Source organism: Microtus pennsylvanicus, chromosome 2 (genome assembly GCF_037038515.1).
Source record: "Microtus pennsylvanicus isolate mMicPen1 chromosome 2, mMicPen1.hap1, whole genome shotgun sequence".
Lineage (NCBI taxonomy): Eukaryota > Metazoa > Chordata > Mammalia > Rodentia > Cricetidae > Microtus > Microtus pennsylvanicus.
The window spans coordinates 78,662,675-78,675,235 of NC_134580.1; the positions used below are offsets into that span (position 1 = coordinate 78,662,675).

The 12,561-nt window shown below is 48.4% G+C and overlaps 1 protein-coding gene across 3 annotated transcripts in view; it reads right to left on the reverse strand.

The window, feature by feature from the left end:
* The window catches only part of Ldlrad3 (low density lipoprotein receptor class A domain containing 3), a 243,827-nt gene that overhangs the window by 152,878 nt on the left and 78,388 nt on the right, over positions 1-12,561 (reverse strand). The window lies entirely within an intron of this gene.

Here is a 12,561-nt window from a genome sequence, read left to right on the forward strand (position 1 = left end):
AGTTTTGATGTTGTAAAAATAAATTACAGACTCCCTAGTCATGTGACTGCATTATAAAAATGCAGCACATTATCTTTGTAAAATTATTTTTTCTCAGTTCTAGATTTAAAAAGAATCCATTAAGCAATTGCACATGAACTGTGTCACAGCCCAAAGTATGAATCTGAATTAAAAAATAAAAATAAAACGCTATATGGTCACAGCCCACAGACTAACGCAGGTCCGCAAGAGTGTCTGGGTGTGCCAAAAAAAAGAATTTTGTTTCTCTGTTGTGTGATTTTGTAGTCATTTAAATTTTATTAGCAATTACCGGGCCTGTTACCGCTCACTACCTTTTGCAGTTACAGCCAAGTCCTGGTAATTGGGAGCATGCCCAAATGACAAGCGTCCCAGATGGACCTGGCCACCCTTATTCCAGACGCCCTGGAATGTGAACCCGACCCTCAACAGGATTCTCCTCACAGGCAGCACCATGCTGATAGCAGCAGAGCTTGCTGGGAGTGGGAGGGGTGAGCCAGGATGAAGCAAAAGGATGGCTGACCACAAGATGACTCCACACTGCTGAGCTCCCAGCTGGTGACACTGCTGCTGTTTAAACTGGAGGTGTCACGACAGGTCCCGAAGGACAGCTTCCACCTGGGAGAGATGCAGGAAGCTGGGAGGTTCTTGGTCAGATTTTAGTACATCATGTCCAAGCCCCCCTGTCATCACCAGAGTAGGGCTAGAAGGGCATGGGCAGGGATATGAGACAAGAAGCTTTGAAATAATATTGATGATGATGATGATGATGATGATGATGATGATGATGATGATGATAAAACTGTGCCCAAATTAGGATATTCTGTGACTAAGGAGTTGGTCTTCTCAGAATGACACCAATGAGGAAAGCCCCCTGGCTTTCTCACTACGCTCCTGGAAGCCTTAATTCCACAAACTCAGTTCATCTTCTTCCATAACCAGAACCTGGACCTTCTGACTCAGCTCCAAGAGAGAACCGGGGATTCCAGGAGAAAGTCACTCTTTTCTTCGTCCAGTGGAGATGGCCACTGGGAGCTGGAGTGTCAGCTGTGGACATGCAGTCCTTCACCTGGGCCTGAGCTATGCCCACCTCTGGGCACTCACTACCACATGTCCCGTTATTCCACCTCCAGCATATGGCTCTGGAGAGGAGAGAAGCTCATTTTATTCCTGTGTGCTATCTCTCTGAAGATCCATAGTGGTTTTCAAATCAAACAGTTCACCTTCCTTAACTTAGAACTTGAGTAATTATCCAACCTGCCTTTGATGCCTGAAAGAACAGGTGGGAACCTACATTAAAATTCTCTGGCCATCCTACAAACCTCTTCCTACAGGACACGATGTATCCCTGGGGAAGGGAGAGCTAAGGAAGTCGACCATATTGAGTAGCAGATGGGTACATGGTGCCCACACCTTCCTGTGTATTCTCCCTCTGCCCCACTCCAATTTCACAGTCAAAAGCTGAGGCTACAGACAGGGAAGTGGCTAGCCAAGAGCAGGTGCAGAACCTACACCAGAAACATGCCTCCTCTGCCGATGCTTCCTGTGCCGATCCCTCCTCTGCCAGCCTCCTCTGCCAGCCTCCTCTGCCAGCCTCCTGTGCCGATCCCTCCTCTGCCAGCCTCCTCTGCCGATCCCTCCTCTGCCAGCCTCCTGTGCCCATGCCTCCTCTGCCGATCCCTCCTCTGCCAGCCTCCTGTGCCGGTGCCTCCTGTGCTGATGCCTCCTCTGCCAGCCTCCTGTGCCGGTGCCTCCTGTGCCAGCCTCCTGTGCCGATGCCTCCTCTGCCGATCCCTCCTCTGCCAGCCTCCTGTGTCGATGCCTCCTCTGCCAATCCCTCCTCTGCCAGCCTCCTCTGCCAGCCTCCTCTGCCGATCCCTCCTCTGCCAGCCTCCTGTGCCGATGCCTCCTCTGCCGATGCCTCCTCTGCCAGCCTCCTCTGCCAGCCTCCTCTGCCGATCCCTCCTCTGCCAGCCTCCTGTGCCGATGCCTCCTCTGCCGATCCCTCCTCTGCCAGCCTCCTCTGCCGATGCCTCCTCTGCCGATCCCTCCTCTGCCAGCCTCCTGTGCCGGTGCCTCCTGTGCTGATGCCTCCTCTGCCAGCCTCCTGTGCCGGTGCCTCCTGTGCTGATGCCTCCTCTGCCAGCCTCCTGTGCCGATGCCTCCTGTGCCGGTGCCTCCTGTGCCGGTGCTTACTCTGCCAGCCTCCTCTGCCCATGCCTCCTCTCAATGCCTCCTCTGCCAGCCACAGCTCATTCAGTGCTCAGCAGCAGTGGCTGATGGAAGAGGCTTTGGGGCTCCATTTTTGTCCTCCCAAAATGCCCATGGGCGCTGAAGGGACACCAAGGCAGTATACCCAGGCACCATAGATGGACAGGATGGAGCAGGATTTGACACAGGCCATGTGGCTACACGGCAGGCCTCTCCCACTGTCCATGCCAACTCCCGTCCTGTCAGCCCAACACCCTCAGGAAGGCAGATAGACATGGTGGATTCTGCTGGGAAATGTTCAACATCCTTAGCTGAAGCATCAAATACTACCAGTCCAATGTGTGGCTGACGGCACAGCCAGCCTCTTGTCGTAGCTTGAATAGGAATCCCCCATGGAGTCATGTGTTTGAATGTTTGGCCTATAGTGAGCAGCACTAATAGGAGGTGTGCCTTGTGGGAGCAGGTGCGGCCTTGTTGGAGGGAGTGTGTCACTGGGGGTGAGCTTGGAGGTCTCAGTTATGCTCAAGCCACACCCAGTGAACAGTTCGCTTCCTGTTGCCTGCAGATGTAGAACTCTCAGCTCCTTCTCCAGCACCATGTCTGCTTGCACGCCGCCTTGCTTCTTGCTACGATGTTATGGACTAAAGTCTGAAACTATCAGCCAGTCCCAGTTAAATGTTTTCCTATACAAGAGTAACCATGGTCATGGTGTCTCTTCACAGCCACAGAAACCCATAACTAAGACGCCACTGGTCTATGTGCCACTAAGTACTAAGACACCGTGACGTCATTCCAGGGGCCCATGTTTCTGACTCCATCGGAAGTATGGAGGGGACTATCCATCTTACAATCACAGCCCCCCTGAAGGCCTTCACATGAACAAGAAGCGCAAGTGGGACAGACGGCAAATGGGGAGTTTTTGATAAGTGCAGATTCTGATGTCAAATCTCTTTTTTCTTTTTCTTAAGAAAGCCTGATAAGCCCAATCTTTATGTGTGAGCTTCCAACTTATAAACATTAGTAGCTGGCTCATATTCTTAGTGTCCTGAGCAAGGCAAACACACTGGACTTAAAAGCCCTGATCGGGCTGGGACATCCAGTTGCAGGCATCCCAGAGTGTAGGCAGGGCTGGAAAGCAGCAAGCTGGCGACAGTGTCTCATCTATAGCACCCTGCCTACCCGTGGCTGTGAAAAGCACAGCTTTGCCAGGCTGCCATCCTCCCAAACCAGCACGCTGAGTGCCTACTTACCACAGAAGTGGAGAAGCCAAGACGCTCCAGATGCTAGAAGAAAGAGTGTAATAACCAATTTAAGTGTATTTAGATGTAGTCTATCCTCCATGGAGAACACACCGGCCTCAACACTTGGGCCTTGTACTTCTAGCCTCCAAATCTGTGAAGAGCACAGGTCTGCTGCTTTGTGTCACCCACTCCATGACAGTGCATTCTCGAAGTCCTAAGAACTGATACGCCTGAGGAGTTTGGGAGCACTTTGCTTTTTTTTTTTTTGGTTTTTTGAGACAGGGTTTCTCTGTGGCTTTGGAGCCTGTCCTGGAACTAGCTCTGTAGACCAGGCTGGTCTCAAACTCACAGAGATCCACCCGCCTCTGCCTCCGAGTGCTGGAATTAAAGGCGTGCACCAATTGCTGACATTTTTTTTTTGGGGGGGAGATAAAACAAAAACAAACAAAACCTACCAGGAACTTTTTAGAAAAGTTTGTAAGAGATAAAAGATTTATGTCAGGCCTGACAAGCTGGAATTGTTCATATTTAGGTAACCAGCAGGGCCTACCTAGGAGCGAATGATTCTAACCTGAGAACTAAGAATCTTTCCTCATGACGGGCTGGCTCTACAGGCATGAAAAGCGCATGTAGGGTAGAAGGAGAGGGTTGCGGCAGCAAGCATTAGGATGGATTAGACAGTGTGGGCGGTGGCAGGTCTTCCCAGGTACAGGTGACAAAGCAGAAGACCACCACCCAAACCCACGTAGGTATTAAATGGCGTGTGGCTCCAGCAGAGCTAAGGACAAGCTGACTGCAGCCACGCTGGCAGTTGGGGACCAACTCCAGGTTCACTGAGGCCGAGACTCTGGGAGGAAGGCAGAGGCGGCACCTCCAAACCTCTCCACCCTCCCAGCCACCCAGCTCACCTCAGCCTGCAAGCACTTGTTTTCTTCTCTGGCACAGCTTGGGTATCTGGCCGACTCCCTGGAGTGCTAGGCTGAAGGGCATTGCGGCACTGGGAGGTCAGAGACTCCCTCCCATGAAAAGACAACGCGGACCCAGGAAATAAAGCGAACTCTGGAGCACAGCCCCTCCCTCGTCCTGGAGTGTAGACCGTGAGGGGCAGGGACACGTGGAGGCAGTGGCCCACCGCGCCAGGTTGGTGACAAACCTTACCAGCAAATCAAGTAGAAAAGCTCCCTTTCTTTTATAGAGAGCTGCACTCAATACAGGCACGGTAAGGGGCTTACACACACCTGCTTACTCAGGAGTGGATAGTACACTATTGTCCCAGGGACAATGCCTATTGTATAAGATCAGCTCCTTCCTGCTAGCTACACCATGTAATGAATGTTTTAAACATGCCCTCTGTGAAGGTACATGGTGGTCTCATCTTATAGATGAGTAAGTGGGTGCTGAGAATAGTACAGTAGCACCTCGATTCTGAGGAGCTGCGGGAGTCCAGCATGCTCTGGCTCCTAAGGCCTTGTTCTGAACTATAGAATCTACAATGCACCTTTGGGATGGAAGAACTTGAGGATCTGGACACGACTGAGTTACCAGAGGTATTTAAACACACACACACATACACACACACACACACACACACAGAGAGAGAGAGAGAGAGAGAGAGAGAGAGAGAGAGAGAGCAAGATAAGCCAAATAGGAAAGAAAGAACGAAAGAACACACGAGTAAATTCACGAGTCAGAATAAAACCAGTTACTTTCTGGGCCACTGTACGGGCCACTTCTGCTGTCAGAGGCCTGACTCCTTCAGAAGCCTGTGGAATTCAGTACTTCACTGCAGCTAGCCAGAGTCAAGGCCTGCAGGAATAGGGACACTTTACCTGTGACCCAGTAGATACTCAAGCAGAAACAGAGAACAGGGCTGTCCCTGAGAGACTGGGCAAGCATGGCGGCCCAGGAAAAGAAGACCAGTGCCCACCGGTTCCAGGTTGGCCACAGGAGTGCTAGTAGCTTTAGTGGTCCCTGGAAATGAGCCGATTCCTTTCCCAGGGCGGCCATTACGAAGTTCCACAGATGCAGTGGGCTATGGAAACAAAAGGCTATTCTTCAGAGGCTGCACAGCAGGATCAAGTGGTCACCAGAGCCTTGTTCCCCAGAGATCCTGGCTAAATTCCCTCCCTCACCTCTGGGTGGCCTCTAGGGAGCACTGTCAACCCTCGGCGTTCCTGGCTGGCATCTGCAGCACCCCAGCCTCTCTCTATCCCTGCTGTCAGGAGAGATTCCTCCCTCATTTCTTCACAGTATCTTCTTGGACACCAGTCAGATTGCAACAGGGCTCATTTTACTATCATGTGACCTCATATTAACTACTCACATCAGCAGTGACCCCATTTCAGGTTAAGGCATGTTCTTGGTCCTGGGACTTAGGATCTGAACACACTCTTACGCTCAAATCACTGAGAAGGCAGAAGCCAGTGCTTGAGAAAGTCCTGTCTCATAAGTGTAGATCACATGCGCATTTCTAGGTGACAACTTAAACCACAAAAGTGGGGGGGCCCAGTCCCTAGCTGGATTGCTGCACTGGGGTGGCTATCCAAAGTTCCTCAAGCTGAAAATCTTCAACAGCAGACACGTATTTTCCCATAATTCTAGAGGACAGATGCCCAAAAGCCATGTATACGCAGAGCTGGTGCTTCTGAGAGCCACGGGAACAGCGTCAGGCCTCCCACCTTGGCTTACAAATCTCCCTGTGGCTTTCCGTCATTTTCTTCTCTTCAGATCTGGAATCAAATGTTCTCTCTTGGAAGGACTTCAGCCATGATGGTGTAAGGCCCACTCTGTGATCTCATTTTAATTCAATTACATCTTTGTGATGTTTAATTGTGATTGTCAACTGGGTCAATAAATGCCTGGGAGATCAGTAAAGCACACTTTGGGGTTCATCTTGGGAGGGTGTTTCCAGAGAGCATCAGATCATGCGTCCTCTGACCAACCAATGGATTGATCCCATGACAGATTCAGAATGAACATGATGTCCTTGCTAACAGAAGTGAGGCTTAGCTTGAGGAGCTCACTGCCTCCTCTGTATCTTGCCTCAGCTCTTCCTGTATTCTCTCCTTTTGCTTCTTGGTCACCATGATGTAAAGTGTGCTTCTCTGCCATGCCTTCTTCATCACGATGGCCTGAACTCTCTGAAGAAATGAGCGATAAACCTTCCCTCCTTTTTATACTATCAGATATGTGGTCACAACAGCAAGAAAAGTAATTAATATACTCTATTAAACTCTAACACCAAACAAGTTGAATCCAGAGGCAGCATGCCTTAGGATTTCAACTTCAGAATGCAGCAGGTGTCACAACTTGAGTCAAAACATTGGTGGTGTGGCAATTCTGTTTTGACACAGCTGAAAGGGAAAACTCGGTTCTGCTGTACCTATATCCCACAATTCATTGCGAGGTCGCCTATCTTCTACAGCACACCAAAGGTCAACATCCTGAAGCATACAGCCCATGAACAGGCCGATCCCCTGATCTGTGGGCCTGTGGAGCCACTAGACGGTACCGTGGTGAGCCGAGCAGTGGTGGCACGTGCCTTTAATCCCAGCACTCTGGAGGCAGAGGCAGACTGATCTCTTGAGTTCAAGGCCAGCCTGGTCTACAAGAGCTAGTTCCAGGACAGGCTCCAAAGTTACAGAGAAACCCTGTCTCAAAAAACCAAAATGACAGAACCTTGATGAAACAGCCAAATTTCTGTTCAAGTCTGGAAATTCAAACACCATAGAACCCTGTGTCTGCTCTGTCTGTGCTAGCCCGGAAGCAGGTGGTTTAAAAGAAAACACTACACGTGGTGCCACCTAGAGGCAGAAAGAAAGGTAGAGCCCCACCCCTTACACTTCTGGGAATCAGAGGTCCAAGCTTGCTGCTGAAACTATCTCAGGGGCTCCCACCATCATCCCTGAGCAAGGTGTAAGCAACAACTGGGAACGGTGAAGGCAAATGGAATTGAAATTCCAAATCTGCACCGACTTTCCCATGCCGGTGGTTTTGGAGATTCCTTAAAGTGTTTTCACTTGACAAAGTCTTTGAACTCTTCTTCCACGTCCTACTGGGTAGACGTGCATGCACCCCTGAATAATGATAAAAGTACCCATGCTTGACCAAAGACACTAGTCCCAAGGAGAAACAGGCCACCTTGTAAAGGTGAACCCCAACATTCAAAATCTCTCCCCAGCTTTGTTGGGACACAGAGGTCAGAGGTAGAGGCCAGCCCAGAACAGGAAGGTCTCCAGGCACTTGGCTCCAGATGTTTGCATCTGTTCTGTCACTGTGAATGGCCCTTGGCTTCCCAGAGAAGGTTTCAAGGACTAAAGGCCATCTGAAAAATCATTACTGGAGAAAAACATTATTGATGCTTTGAACCTTTTCCCCTCAAGGTCTGATCCTGAATGCCTCCCATAAACCCAAGTGTTAATGTGTTTGTGGCAGGATTAGGAGGTAAGGGAACCTTAAGAGGGCCCAGGGTATGGCGGACAGTTCAGAACACTTGCTGTTCTTCCAGAGGACCCGAGTTTGATGGTCAGCACCCATGATGGGCAGTTCACATCTCCAAGGCTCTGGCCCCCACAGGCAGTTGCACACATACAAACACACAAGCACACACATGCACACATAATTAAAAATAATAAATCTTTAAAGAGCCGGTTTAGTGGGAGGCCTTTAAGCCACTGGGGCGGTGTCCTTGAAGGGGACAATGAGACCCCAGACCTTCCTCCTCATTCTCTTTTCTGCATCCTAGTCATAGGTCTTACTTCACTGGGTACTCTCCCACCCTCGCATACGATCTTCCACAGCCAACAGAGCCAACGGGGCCTGGATTAAAATCTCCAAAAGTGTGGGCCGAAATAAACCTCATTTCTTCATAATCCAAGTATCTCCTTGTATCATAGGGATGTCTATTAATTACAACAAGCGCAGTACAGGTAACAGAATGCACAAGATCCTATTAATCCAGCGAGCAGACACCTACGGAAGGTAAACAAAAGACCCCGGCAGTCTCTGATGCGGGAAGGCTAGGGGTTTTAGTTTCTGGAAAAACAGGCAAACTCTGTGTATTTGCTCTGCCTCTGTGATAACAGCTCCTTTCCATAAAAGCTTCTGTGACAACTAATGAGTTAGTAAGATATAAAGTGTCTGGTTCAGTATGATCCCTAGGATGCTCTGGCATATACTCACTCACTGTTGCTCCCTCACGAGTGCGCTCATGGAGAGACTGCATTTTCCTGCAACGTATCTCTCTTCATTTTATAACAAAAAAAAGCAAAAATTGAATAAAATTATCACTAAGGGCTATCCACCAACCAAGAACGGAAATATACTAGAAGCATAGCAAAACAAAACCCCTCCCAGCTCTGGGAGGGAGGGCCGCAGAAGCATTCTGCAGAACAGAGCCTGTCAGGCCAGGTAAGAAGTAATTTTAGTTCATCAACAGATACTTCACAAGGAAATACAACTAATAACTAAAGGTATAAGCATTCTACCTTGTTAATTAAAAAAATTAAAAGAATGTAAAATACATGCTTTCAACTACTGGCCAGGAAGAAGGAGTTTATTTTAAAGATATTAATCAGCGCTGCCAAGACTAGAATAAGCCCCAGACTTCACTCCTGGCCAAGGAAAAGGCAACTGGTGCAGACCTTCAGCAAACCAGATGGGCAGTCTGTGGGCAGAGGCAGGAAACGCTCCCGCCCTTCAGCGCAGTCACTTCAATTCTGAGAATCCAGCTCTTGGAAACAAGAAGCGAGCCATCCCCACCACTGTGCCCGCAATGCAGTGGAAAGCTGAACAAGAATAACACAGAGGACCAGAGGGGAAGCTCAGAACATAGTTTGTGCAGAACACAAGCTTGCTGGGCATGAAGCCCCGGGTTCAAACCCAAGCAGTACCAAAAAACAAGAGTAAGGAATAATAGCATATCAGTAATGTGATAACAAATCAGTGGATTATTATCAAGGCATTAAAATGATAGAGAAATATGGAAAAACAGGAAGATGGCAGCATGATACAATGTCATATGAAAAAATTTGAACCCCCATGGTGATTACAAGTAGGACAAGGCCTAAGTGACAGCTCCTGAGCTTCTGAGCGCAGATAACAGAGACCGGCTCTGATGTGGTTCCTTTGTCCTCCTCTCCCTCCCCCTAAATCTTTACAATATGTGACTATTTTTTCACCTCGATGATAGAAATCCTTTTTATTTTCCAAAACATCTTTCTTCACTACAGATACAAAAGAGCTGATCACAAGACTTCTTCCGACCACAAGATGCATCTCCAGGCTCCTCCTGACCTTTAAAAAGGGCAAAGATTCACAACCTCTTTTCTAACACATGATCTTCTCAGTGCCAAAGTGTCACGGACCTCTGGGTGCCATGACCTCTCAGGAGTAAAGACAGACAGTTGTCTCAAAGACACTTCTTTCCATGAAGACGGCATGGCTTCTACACTTCCTGCTCCCAGAGAAAGCGAATTGTTCACCTCAGCCCTCAGCCCTGAGCCACCACGCATAAGAAGTTTCTTAAATGATTCTAAACAATGAGGAATATATGCCAAAAGGCTGAACAGGGCGGGAAAGATGGCTCAGTGGTTAAGAATACTTGCTGCTCTTTAGAGGACTGAGTTTAGGTCCCAGCATCCATGTCAGACGGCTCACAACCATCTACCTCCAGTGCCAGGTATCTGATGCCTTCTCTGAAAATACCTGTAGTCGAGTGTACTATAGCCACATGCAGACATGTATATCTACACATAATTAAAAATAAAGCTTTTTTAAAAGTAAAAGAAATGCAATAGAGCACGGCTAAGTTGCAGTGCGTACACTTTCACAAAACAATGATAAATACACAGACACACAGCTAATGTTAAATATAAAAAGCAAGGCATGGGCTGAGAAGAAGCCTCATAGGTTAAAGCTCTTGCCATGCAGAGGTAAGGGGTGGAGTTCAGATCTCCGCCAGTAACTCCAACCTTGGAAGGCAGGGAAAAGAGTAGCTCAGAGCAAGCTAGCTAGCTAGCAAAACTAGCCATGGTGTACTTTGGATTTAACTAAGAGAGCCTGCCTCAATGAAGAAGAAAGAGCAATGGAGGGTGATTGTAGCGTCAACCTCAGGCCTCTGTACGTGCATTTACATACACACCATCCACACCTGGAAATGGAGGAAGAAAAAGAAAGCCACACAACCACTCCCTTATGACAACTATTGAACATAGTTTGTGCAGACTGCCCAGTCATTGTCACACCCTTATGACAACTATTGAACATAGTTTGTGCAGACTGCCCAGTCATTGTCACACCCTTATGACAACTATTGAACATAGTTTGTGCAGACTGCCCAGTCATTGTCACACCCTTATGACAACTATTGAACATAGTTTGTGCAGACTGCCCAGTCATTGTCACACCCTTATGACAACTATTGAACATAGTTTGTGCAGACTGCCCAGTCATTGTGCTTACACTCGTGGCACATGGGCACCGGGATGGTGCTTTTGGCACACACCTTCCAAGACATCACTATGGTGCTCACAATTAGAAGCTTTCCGGTTCCCTCCAGGCAATGGTAGCACGCCTTTAATCACAGCACGCGGGAGGTAGGTGCAGGTGGATCCCTCTGAGTTCAAGGCCAGCCTGGTCTACAGAGTGAGCTGAGGACAGGCACCAAAGCTACACAGAGAAACCCTACATCAAATCCCGCCCCCTAAGAAAGAAGAAGTCTTCCTGTTCCCATTATGAGAGGACAAAACTGGAGTCCTACCTGGGTAAAGAACTTCCTTTAATCCCATCACTAGATTCTACATTAGAATATTCTGGGAACTTTTCTAAGATCACATGCTCCCCTACGGATGCAGGAGAAGACCATGGTTGAGTCTAGATCATCATCCTCTAAATCTCACACTCAGTTCCTGGACTGGAGAAGACTACGAAAGAAAGTTCAAGTTCTCTTAGAAAAGGGACTTTCCCCTTCCTTTTATTGTCTAAACATTCAAGAGTTGTTTTCTCATTTAAAGCAAAAGCTGGGTGAGCAACATGTTTATAGGTATAGTAAAAAAAAAAATTAATTACGTCTGGATCAAAAGACTAAGCAAATTCCTGTTGGCTCTCTACCACCCTTGGGGAGAAGAGCAGGATGGAGAATGGCCAGGAATGAGCCGCTCCAAACCAAACCCAACGGCTCCAAGCAGCTGCTGGCACAAAACCTTTTAAAAACATTTTCTCTCCACCATTCTTCCCATTTCTTCACAAATTCTAATATACTCTGCTGCCCCCACGAAGGCTGGGACTTCCAGAAAAGTCAGTAATGTCACAGCAGCTACCGACAGAGGTGGGGCTGGCCTAGCTGCGAATCCCGCATTCCTTTACAGACCCTGGGCTCAGTACCGCCGGCTAGCTAATGGCAGTCTGTATCCACTGCTGTTCAGAAGCATGCAGTGCCCTGAAAACAGCAACTCTGCACTCTAATAGAGTGTTTAATGCTTTAATGCTCCTTAAAGCTGGGCGGAAGACCAGGCTCACACATGCCATCACACTTGAAACTCAATTGAGAAATGCTGGATTTCTGGAAGTTTAAAAGTTATGCTAGAAGCAAGAAAAGAGACCTAATACGTCTCAAAAAAAAAGCAGTTTAGGAAAAAGGAAAAGAATAATAATAAGAAGAATGCATTGAGTCTAACAATTTAATGAGAAAAATCACACATAACAAGAGTTAATACAGCCTCCAAGTCTCCCCAGGTTTTGCCTCCCCAAGCCTCCTCTGAAGAGCAGAAGCAGGCATAAAGGATGCTGCCCTCCATGCTGGGTGAGAAACCAGCCTCAGCACAGGCAGCATGTCTGCGTGAGCACACCGTTAGCGAGTGAGGATCTGGCCCCTGTGGTGTTCCAAACACAGAGCTCCTTCCTGGGCATCAACAGACAGAACCTCACACCCCAGAACAGCTCTGCTAAAAGTTCACGTTCTGATCCTCCCGGTGCCTTGTCCTCAGCTGGCTCCCGGAGCCACAGCAGAGCCAGAACAGAATCCTCCAGACAGAACATGGCCTGCTCCCAAAGTCTATGAATGAGCAGAGATGTATGGCTCCATGGCCGTCGC